The 10,691-nt window shown below is 37.2% G+C and overlaps 1 pseudogene; it reads left to right on the forward strand.

Annotated features, from left to right (window-relative positions):
- The first annotated feature begins 2,065 nt into the window (after nucleotides 1–2,065).
- The window catches only part of LOC121920476, a 12,944-nt pseudogene continuing 4,318 nt past the window's right edge, over nucleotides 2,066–10,691 (forward strand).

Raw genomic sequence — 10,691 nt, forward strand, 5'->3', positions numbered from 1 at the left:
GACTTCTATGACCAGCCAACAGTCATTTGTAGCCTTGCAGAATGTCAGTTGAACCTCAATGGGTAGTTTTTCTTCCTAGATGTTCAGGAAGGCTTGGAGCTGCTTTTCCTATCCTGGCACTCTCTCCCCCCACCCCAGTTTCTGACCACTGGCTCTGCTCACTTAGGCTGCTGACAGTTTGTTGGCCCAAACTTGTGTGACACTCAGATCACAGAAACATCTTCAAAGTGTTTAGCCCAAGTCTGAGGTGATGATAGGAGAGTATCATGCCTGCTCTGAGAGTGCTATGAAAGTTACTTGGTAATACTTCTGCCAAGATGCCAGATTTCATGAACACATTATAAGAATTATTGTGTCACATTGGTTAAAATGTTGGATTAGCATCCACAAAAAGTATATAGTCCTGCATAGCCACACGAGCACACTCAAAGGCTCTGTCCCAGTCATTCACTTTTTGCCTGCTAGGGTTTTTTGACAAAAATAAGAGCAAAACTGTTAGACTACTATGAATTCCTTGGAAGAATCGTGGGCTAAAAGTGCAATAGTTGCTTAAATAAATAAACAAATCTAAGAACGGAGGAGAGCCGCATAAATGTAAAAAAACCCAAAAAAACCCAAAAAACAGGATGAATAATAGGAGATTCTATTTTATTTTATTGATTAGATTCGATCTCACATTGCTCCTCAAGGCATTTTATACTGAGCTATCCACATTGCAGAATTAGAGCAATTTGACACCACCTTTACTGTCATACTCTTCATATCTATAGAATCCTGGTATTTGTAGTTTGATGAAGCACCAGAGCTCTCCAGCAGACCAAGCTCATACCTCCCACTAAACTACAAATCACAAATAGACAAACAATTGGGTTCTGAAACAAATCAAGCTGATCTCTCCCTGGATTCTGTAGCATAGGGTCTGGCGTTGTTTAAAAAGGGTGTCAATATGTTTTAATTCTGCAGGTTGGATACACCCTAAGAGGATGAATGTATGTGGTGTTGTTCTGGAGCTAGGGGAGCTTCTGTGAAGTTTTCTCTCTTTATTTTGGGCTTGGATCTGTTTTCTTTGCTATCCTACTGAGTTACCTCACTGCCCCAGAGTGTAGTGGAATTGTGTGTCTCAGGCTGCATTCATACTGCAGAATAATCCTCGTTTCACCCCACATTAATGTCCATGGTTCAGTGCTATGGATTTCTGGGAAATGTAGTTTGGTTTGGCACTGGAGCTTTTCTGCAAAGAAGGCTAATGTCTCACAAAACTACAGTTCCCAGATTTCCCTAGCATTGAGCCATGGCAGTTAAAGTGGGGTTCAAACTGATTATTTCTTTATTTAGACTATTTTTTCTTTCTGTCCCCACCTTTTCAGCCATACATTTCTAGAACTGTAGTAACTTAAAACTTCAAATGAACATTCAGAAATAGTATGTATGCAGCCAAAGAAAGGGATGGCAAAATTACCAAGGGAATCAACATAAGAGTTCTAGGTGTGAACCATTTTCCAAACTCTCACTCTCTGCAATGCTCAGGAATTTAGGCAATAAGGAAAAATTCACAAGTTGGGGGCTGGTTTTTTAACCTGAGGGAACAGGCTGCAGTATGGATGTGAACCCTGGTTCCATAGACAAACAATTGGGTTCTGGAACAAATCAAGCTGAACTCTCTCTGGAAGCCAAGATGACTAAACTGAGGCTCGCTGTACTTTGACCACATCACAAGAAGACACAAATCATTGGAAAGAACAATGATGCTGAGGAAGATGGAGGGAAGTAACGGAGAAGAGACCACATGCCAGATGGATCGACTCAATCCAGGAGACCAGTGGACCTGAGCCTGCAGACCTGAGCCAGGCACGAGGCCTTCGGGGTAGATGACAGGGGGGCTGTGAGACATTTCATCCCACAGGGTCACCATGAGTCAGGTCCACAGCCACCCCTGACCAACATACAAACTCCAACACTATGTTGTCTCTCTATTTGTAGGCTATCTTCTGTTTGAAGGGCCATCCTATCCAAGTCCTGCTCAAGATAAAATATCCTAAGAGGGAGTGCTGCAGGGTTTGGGGAGATGACCAACCACAGTGAGATCTGGACGCAAACTGAGCAGTAGGTATACAGACCATCCAGTCACAGTGGTGATGTATTATTTGAGTTCTTAAGTTGGGATACAATAGGATGTATTGTACTTTGATTTAAATTAGAGTCATTCATTTTAGACGATCATGTATATGAACTGCAGAAATCTCTGTCCTGTTTCTTAGTAGTCATATGAACATCCAACCTGGGATCGCTGAAGGAGGGGGGAAAGAGGGGGTAATATCGTGCTATTTGAATAGAGGAATGTGGAGATAAGACAGTGTTTCCTTGTGCCTTGCTTACATGGTGCCCTCTACTTGAATGCACCTCGAGTTTTCTTATCTCTTCACCGGGCATAAAATATGAATACATTTAACAGCTTTTCAGACATTTTGCATGCTTCTTGTTGGTTGTCTTCATCTACTTCTAAAGGGCAGGAAGCCTGGATGGCTGGATAGAGTCACAGCAACGCAGATGAATCATTCATACATTGGCCTGGGAAGGTTAGGGCAGGAGGTCTCCTTCTTGCAGGTTCCCAGCTTCTGTATTTGGAGCCTGCTTTGTACAAGAAGGACTTGTAAAACAGAGAGGCAGCTAGCTAAGTTGACCCACAGCGAGGACAAAGGTTATTGCCTGGACATTTGAGGAGTTTGCTCAGACCTTCTTCATCTTCCTATTCTGTCAATAGGCAGGCTGCAGATTCCTAACGTTTTTGATTGCAGCCAAATCTTCTTTGCTCTGAGACGAATGAGTAATTTTAAACAACTTTCTTCCCCTTGCAGAAAGTAATTGCAAAATATGCAGTTTTCAAATCTCTGCAATTTTGGACCTAGCCTAGTATGTGCAAATTTGCAAATGGGATTTTTTTTCTCACAAAATAGCATTTTCTGTGCGGAATGGAAGTCATTTCTGCTGTTTTCCTTGGCAGAAAATGCAATTTTTTTTTGCAAAATTTCCTACTAGCTAAGATGAGACAATTCTTGAGAAAAATGTTTTTAACCCTTTTCTGAGTATTTACCAGTATTGTTTCTATCCTTAGACACATACAAGCTTTGGTGAACCTTTACTAGGGTTTCGGAATGTGTTTTGCTAAAGTGTTCATTCCATTACTAATGACCGAATTTAAAAGGACATTTTCTGTTACTCAGTTTGGTGATGCTTATGTTATTTCTTTTACTGTCTCTTTTTTTTAAGGGAAAAAATATTTGACAATGAATGGCATAACGTTGAAATTTTTCTTCATATCCCTTTTACAAATGTCTTGAAGGGTAACTTTTGCATAACCTTGAAAACTGGTGTAACTTTGGAACACCTTCCATTACACCCACCTTGTAAACTAGTTACATGTAATGTTACTTGATACTTCCAGGCTCTAATAGACATGAGAAAAACTAAAGCTTTTTAAATTGTCAGACTTCATGCAAGGAATGTTGGGCCTGAATTTTGTGACGTGCTTGAAATTCTCTGCAAAGAAGCTCTACTCCCACTTCCCTGAATAACAAATCCTAAGTCCTTATGATGACAGTTAAAGTGGTAGTAAAACTGTTACAATGGTGATGCACAGATATACCTGAATTAAGATGGTATGTTGGAGAGAGTAGAGCAACTGTTTTTCATTCCTTTTCCCTCAGGTATTTTGGGCGCTACATACCGAGCATGGAGGAGTTGCCTTTGGGCAACAGACCCCAAAAATTATCCCCCAAAAAGGGTGGGGAATACTGCTAGGGCTTCTGGGAAATTGTAGTTCCAAACATCTATAGTCTTCCCAGGTTCTGACTGTAATCCCATTATCTGCAGGTCCATTGGACATGATTCGGAGTTGTGAAGTTGAGCAGAGGAATTGAACCAATGCAAGTCTGACGACTGGAACTGTCTTTCGGTGATCCTTTCCTGATCCCCCCCATGTTTTTTTGTTTTTTTTAATAATCTTTATTAATTATATACAACATTAAAAGAAGGATGACTAATTATACATATTCTTTTCTAATGCTAGCCCTTCTAAACCCTCCCCCACACCCTCCCCTTCCCCACGTAAACTTATATATCTGTTGCATATCTTAGCTACTTTATCACTTTTCCCCAATAGGTTTACATCTATCTTCTTTGTCTCACTATATTCATCACCTCTTTTGCAGAGTTACCTAAATTTGTATCTTTCCCGTTCTCTTTTAGCTCCAACGATCAAAGCGGATTATTTCTCCCTTCTTTCCTTCTACATTTTTAGTTAATACAATTATTGCTTTCTATAAAACTTCACAACGTTACTTTAACTTTTTATCTTTCCTTTTATATATAATTCATTCAATTTTTTCCAAACTTCGTCATCCTCCTCTCTCGTGTCTTCTTTAAGTCTCATAGTCAATGAATCTAATTCTAGAATTTCTAAACTCTTTTCCACCCATTCTTCAATTTCTGGTATTATTTCCTTTCTCCAACATTTTGCCAGTGTGTTTCTGGCAGATGTAATGAGATACAACAACGGCTTTATTTTCTTTCTCGCTTCTTTGTTTTCCACAATATTTAACAGGTATAATTCCGGTGTCATTGGTAATTCCAGTTGTGTTATTTTCATTATTCTTTTATGTACTTCTGTCCAATATTTATGTACTTTAGGGCAGGTCCACCACAAATGATAGAAGCTTCCAACTTCCTTCCCACATTTCCAACAGTTACTTTTCTCTTTTTTGTAAATTTTTGCCAATCTATTTGGAGTCAGGTACCACCTGTATAACATTTTATAATAATTTTCTTTTATATCTGCACACATTGTGAATTTTAAATCCTGACCCCATGCTCTCTCCCATGATTCTAATTGTATATCTTTACCGATATTTTGTGCCCATTGAATCATGTGTTGTTTTATTTGTTCTTGTTCTAATTCTAATTTAAGAAACAAATTATAAAATTTTGATATTTTCTTTTTCCCTTTATCTAATATGATTAAATCTAATTCTGTTTTTTTAGTTGTAATTCCATATTGTTTTTCATCCGTTTTAAATCTTTCCGTCAGCTGATAATATAGATACCAATTTATATTCCATCCTTCCTCACTTAATTCTTTTCTTGTTTTTATTGTTAATTTCCCATCTACCAATTTCAATATATCTTTATATTTTAACCATTCTTTCCCTTCTAATTTATCTCTCTTCAAAATTGCCTCATGTGGAGATGCCCAATCCGGTATTTTTCTATATATTTTTTCCTTATATAATTTCCAAACCTGCCATAATGTTTTCCTTACTATGTGTTCTTTAAATTCTTTGTTTAGCTCTACTTTGTCCCACCATAAATACGCATGCCATCCATACCTTAGATTGAATCCTTCCAGATTTAATAACCCTTCCTCCTTTAATTCTATCCAGCTGTTTACCCATTCCAAACAGCATGCATAAAAATATAATTTTAAATTTGGGATCCCTAAACCACCTCGTTCTTTAGCATCCATCATCACTGTCCACTTTATCCTTGCTTTCCTCCTTGCCCACACAAATCTTTTCAAGTCTTTTTCCCATGTTGTAAAAATCTTCTTATTATATATTATTGGTAAGTTTTGAAATAGGAATAAAATCTTCGGTAATATACACATTTTTATTAGGGCAACTCTACCTAATAATGATGATTGTAGCTTGCTCCATTTCTCCATGTTATTTTTAATTTCCTGCCATCCTTGTTTATAATTATTGTCAAATAATTCATTATTCTTGTTCGTAATATATATCCCTAAATATTTAACTTTTTTTTGGATTTTAATTCCTACCTTTTCTTGTAATATTTCCTGGTTCTTTTTTGTTGTATTACATACTATCATCGCTGACTTTTCTTTATTAATTTTTAGCCCTGCCAATTCTCCAAATTCATCTATGATTTCCAAAATTCTTGGTACATTCTCTAAAGGGTTTTCCAATACTAACATCATGTCATCTGCGTATGCTCTGATCTTTATCTCTTTTCCTTTATATTTGAATCCTTTTATTGTATTATTTGCTCTAATTTTGTTACATAATATTTCCAGACAGATAATAAATAATAACGGTGATAATGGACATCCCTGTCTAGTGCCCTTCTTTATTTCACATTTTCTTGTCCTGATACCATTAACCAAAATTTTTGCAGATTGTTCTTTATAAATTTCCGTTATCCAATTTGTTATATTATCTCCTATGTCTAATTTTTTTATTATTTTTAACATAAACTCCCAATTCAGATTATCGAACGCCTTTTCTGCATCTAAGAATAGTATCGCCACATCTTTGCTTGGATTTTTCTCGTAATATTCAATCAAATCTATTATAATCCTTATATTTTGTTTTGCTTGTCTATTTGGTAAAAATCCGCACTGGTCTTCTTGTATCCAATCTTTTAATATTATTTTTAACCTTTCCGCCAAAATTGAGGTAAATATTTTATAGTCTGTATTTAATAGTGATATTGGTCTGAAATTTTGTGGTGAATTTGTATCTTTTCCTTCCTTGGGTATTAGGGTTATATTAGCTTCCTTCCACGTTTCTGGGATTCCTTCCTTCAAAATATTATTATATACCTTCACTAAATGTTCACTTAGATCTTCCTCAAATATTTTATAGAAATTTAAAGTATATCCATCTGGGCCCGGTGCTTTGCCTTTTTTCCCTCTCTTTATTGCCTCTTTTATTTCTTCCTTTGTTATTTTTTGATTTATTCTATCTTTGATTGTTTCCTCTAATTTTATTTTATCTATTTTCCCCAGGTATTTTTCCATCTTTTCTTTCTTTGTTTTAGTGATCATATTTTCCCCATATAGATTCTTATAATATCTATGAATTATTTCTCTGATTTTAGATTGCTCTGTAATCATTTTTTTGATTTTCTATCATTCCTACTATTTGTCTTTCTTCTTTCATCTTCTTAACTCTATATGCTAAAAATTTTCCTGCCTTGTTTCCTTGTTCAAAAAATCTCTGTTTCGCAAATTTCATCTTTTTTATTAACTCATCTGCTGTTTGTATCTTTAGTTGATTTCTTAATATTTTTATTTCTCTTTCAATCTTTTTACAATTGGGTTTTTTAATTTTTTCATTCTCTTTTTCTTGTATTTTCTCTGATATGATTCTAATTTCTTCTTTCCTCAATCTATTTCTTTCTGCTTTCTTTTTTATCAGGAACCCTCTAAATACCACTTTCGCTGTATCCCATATTATTTTCATCCTTGTGTCTTTTTCTGTGTTTTCTTTGAAAAAAAAATTTAATATGTTCCCTTAATTCTTTTTCAATTTTTTTATCTTTTAACATCCTATCATCAACTCTCCATCTGAAATCAATTTCCTTTTGCACTAACTCCAAATAAATTTGATTGTGATCCGAATTTTTATTTATTCTGATTTTTGCTTCTTTGATACTTTCTAAAAATTCTTTTGAAATTATAAACATGTCAATTCTTGAGGCCGAATTATGTGGTTGTGAGAAGAAAGTGTACTCTTTACTATTTCCGTTTTTTGTATCTCCATGCATCCGCCAATGAAATATTATCCATTAGATCAAAAAAACTATTAGGCAACTTCCCCTGTTTTTCCTTTATTTTCTTAACAGATTTTCTATCAATTTGCGGGTCTAGTACCCCGTTCCAGTCCCCCATAAATATATGTGAGTCATATTTTAATTTTTGTATCTTCTTGTGTAAATTTTTATAAAACTTGGTTTTATTTTCTGTAGGGCCATATATACTTAATACCAGTGTTCTTTTCCCATTAATTGTCATTTCTAATCCAATATATCTCCCATCTTGTCCGTTAATACTTCTAATGCTGAAATCTTGTTTTTAATGTAAATTGCCACCCCATTCTTTTTTTTTTCCCCCGCCCGATATGTAAACTTCCCCTAGTTTTGGATTCTTAAGTATTTTTCATCTTTCTTTTTTATTTTTGTTTCCGAATAGTATCCCAATTTAATTTTTCCAATTCATGAAATATTATTTTTCTTTTGTATACCGAGTTCATTCCTTTTATGTTCCAGGATATGAACTTCATTATGTTTCTTGTTTATCGAATTTCTTCAAATTCTTTGTTTCCTTCCTCTTTCCCTTGCTCTTCTTCTCCCTTCCACTCGATCGACAGTTCACCACTTTCCTTTATTAGTCTTGATTCATCCTCCCATTCTAAGTCTTCTCCGCCAACTGCTCCCAATATTTGTACTTCATCTCCTTCTTCATTTTCCTTCTGTGATTCCTCCTGTCTCTCTTCTTTTTCATCCGCTCTCTCTGATTCTTCTTCCGCTTGTTGTTTCTTTTCCCTTTCCTGCTCCCTCTCCTTTTTCCTCTGTTCTTCTTTCAAGTCTTTGTCCATCTTTTCCTCTTCTTTCATCCATCTGTTGTAAAACACCTTTGCTTTCTCTAATGAGTCAATTTTATAAAATCTTTGCCTCCAGGTAAATGATATTCCTTCTACCGGTTCCCATTTGTATCTTATGTTTTTGGTCTGTAACACCTTCGTCAGATTTGCGTAGTCTCTTCTCCGTCGTAGAATTTCACCTGGTATGTCTTTGTAAATCTTAATCTCCACACCATCTATTGTTATCTTCTTTGAATAACTTTCCTGTATAATTTTATCTTTAATCCGTTCTCTCGTAAAATAAACCACAATGTCCCTCGGTAGGCTTTGGTTTCGTGCTGCCGCTGAGTTGATCCTGAAGATCTTATCTATGTCCAGTTCCAGATATTCCGGCGTGCAATCAATTAATTTTGCAAGGACAGGGATCACTTTTTCATATAAATTTTCGTTGTACTTCTCTTTCAATCCTCGCACTTTGATACATTTTCTTCTGTCTTTCAAATCTCTCAATTTGTTTTGTTCTTTTTCTTGCAATTGTTTCATCGTTAATTCTTGTGTTATTCTTTCCAGTTCCTCTGTTTTAACTTCTAACTTTATTGTCTTTTTCTTTACCTCTTTCACATCTTCTTGCATTCCTTTTATCGTTTCCTTCAATTCGTCTATATCTCTCTTAAAGTCTTGTCTCAGTTCATCCCTTGAATCTTTTATCTCTTGTCGAATATTTGTTTCCATCTTCTGAATGGCTTCTAATATTTTCCAGTTTGAGTCCATTGTCTTAAGTTCAATAGATGGTCTTCTTATCAAATTTTTGTTTGCTTCAGCTTGTTGCATCATTCTTCTTTCTCTTTCCTTTTCACTTCCTCTTGTCACTACGGTTCTTTCTATTTTCTCCATTTTCCAATTTCTTGTAATTATACCTCTTATCCTGTAGACGGCGCTGTTTTCCTTACTGTTTTCCCTTTTTGCTTATGTACTTTCTTGCTGTTTCTCTTTGCTATATTTCCTGTTTTCTAATTTGTAATTTAACCTCCAACCACTAGATGTCTCTTCTTCCCTTCTCTCTTCCTTTCACCCTAATCGCCACCCTCTTGCTTCCTCTCTTTGATATTCCTCCAACCTTTCTTTTCCTGTTATCCACTTCCTCCCTCTCATGCGGTCCGTGACCTTGAAAACGCCAACCCAAATCAACAACCCTCCTCCTCCCCTCACAAAAAGAGCAACAGGAAAAGAAAAAAGAACAACTTTCAGGTACTTTGCCAGCTCCGCTCTTAGTCTGCCCCTTCCTGGGTCTCTTTTCTGTCCACTTCTCTCACTCTTCTTTCTTCACCTCTGCCAATTGCCTCTCCTCCTCTCCTCCTCGCCCGTCGCCGTCTGTTTCTCCTCCTCGTCCGCCGCCGTCTGCTTCTCTTCCTCGTCCGTCGTCGTCTACTTCTCCTCCTCGTCCGTCGCCGTCTACTTCTCCTCCTCGTCCGTCGCCGTCTGCTTCTCTTCCTCGATCCCGCTGTCTGCTTCTCCTCCTCGTCAGCTACCGTCTAATTCTCCTCTTCCTCCGTCGCCGTCTATTTCTCCTTCTTATTCTCCGCCATCTACTTCTCCACCTCATCCATCTCCGTCTCTCTCTCCGCCTCTCCTTTCTCCGTCTTTTTCCCTTCCTTGCCTGCTGCTGTTTATTTGTTTCTCCTCCTTGTCTCACCTATTATCTCCTTTACTAGTAACTTTATTTACCACCGTCTTTTCTTTCCACCCTCGCCTTTCTACTCGCCGTGCTCAGAACACCCTCTCTTTCTCTCTACTTCCCTTCCTCCCGGCTGAGCTACTTTTGTCCGCCTTGTTAGGTTGCTTGTTGGTTTTCAAATAATTAATCTTACAATTTTAGTTATACGTCCTTTTTCTTCCTTGTTTAATTTTCCTTCCTCACTTCCAACAAAGTCTTTTCTATGAGGATCTTCCTTTAGCAACCAGATCTTCTTGAATTATTTGATTCCTCCCCTCCCCCTAAAAGCCGGCTCGGCGAGGCTTGGCTTAAACCCCTGTTTGCGGTTGCGATCTGCTCTCGTCCTCCAGCTATTTCTCCTTACTTAGAGGTTTTTATGACCTCTTTTCAGCTTCAATAGCTGTATGAGGACCCCGTGAGCCCACCTGAGTCCCCTTTAACGGGGGGAGCGATCTTCCTTTATATTATACCCCGCAAACGGTACAGCAACTCCACCTGCTACCTTGGATTGCTGCTAGCGCGTCGCCATCTTGCCTAAAGCCTACCCTACATTTTTTGAATGTCCTACATTTGGCAGCGCCTTATCCTCCTTTGAGGTTAGG

The sequence above is a fragment of the Sceloporus undulatus genome, chromosome 2 (genome assembly GCF_019175285.1).
Source record: "Sceloporus undulatus isolate JIND9_A2432 ecotype Alabama chromosome 2, SceUnd_v1.1, whole genome shotgun sequence".
Classification (NCBI taxonomy): Eukaryota; Metazoa; Chordata; class Lepidosauria; order Squamata; family Phrynosomatidae; genus Sceloporus; species Sceloporus undulatus.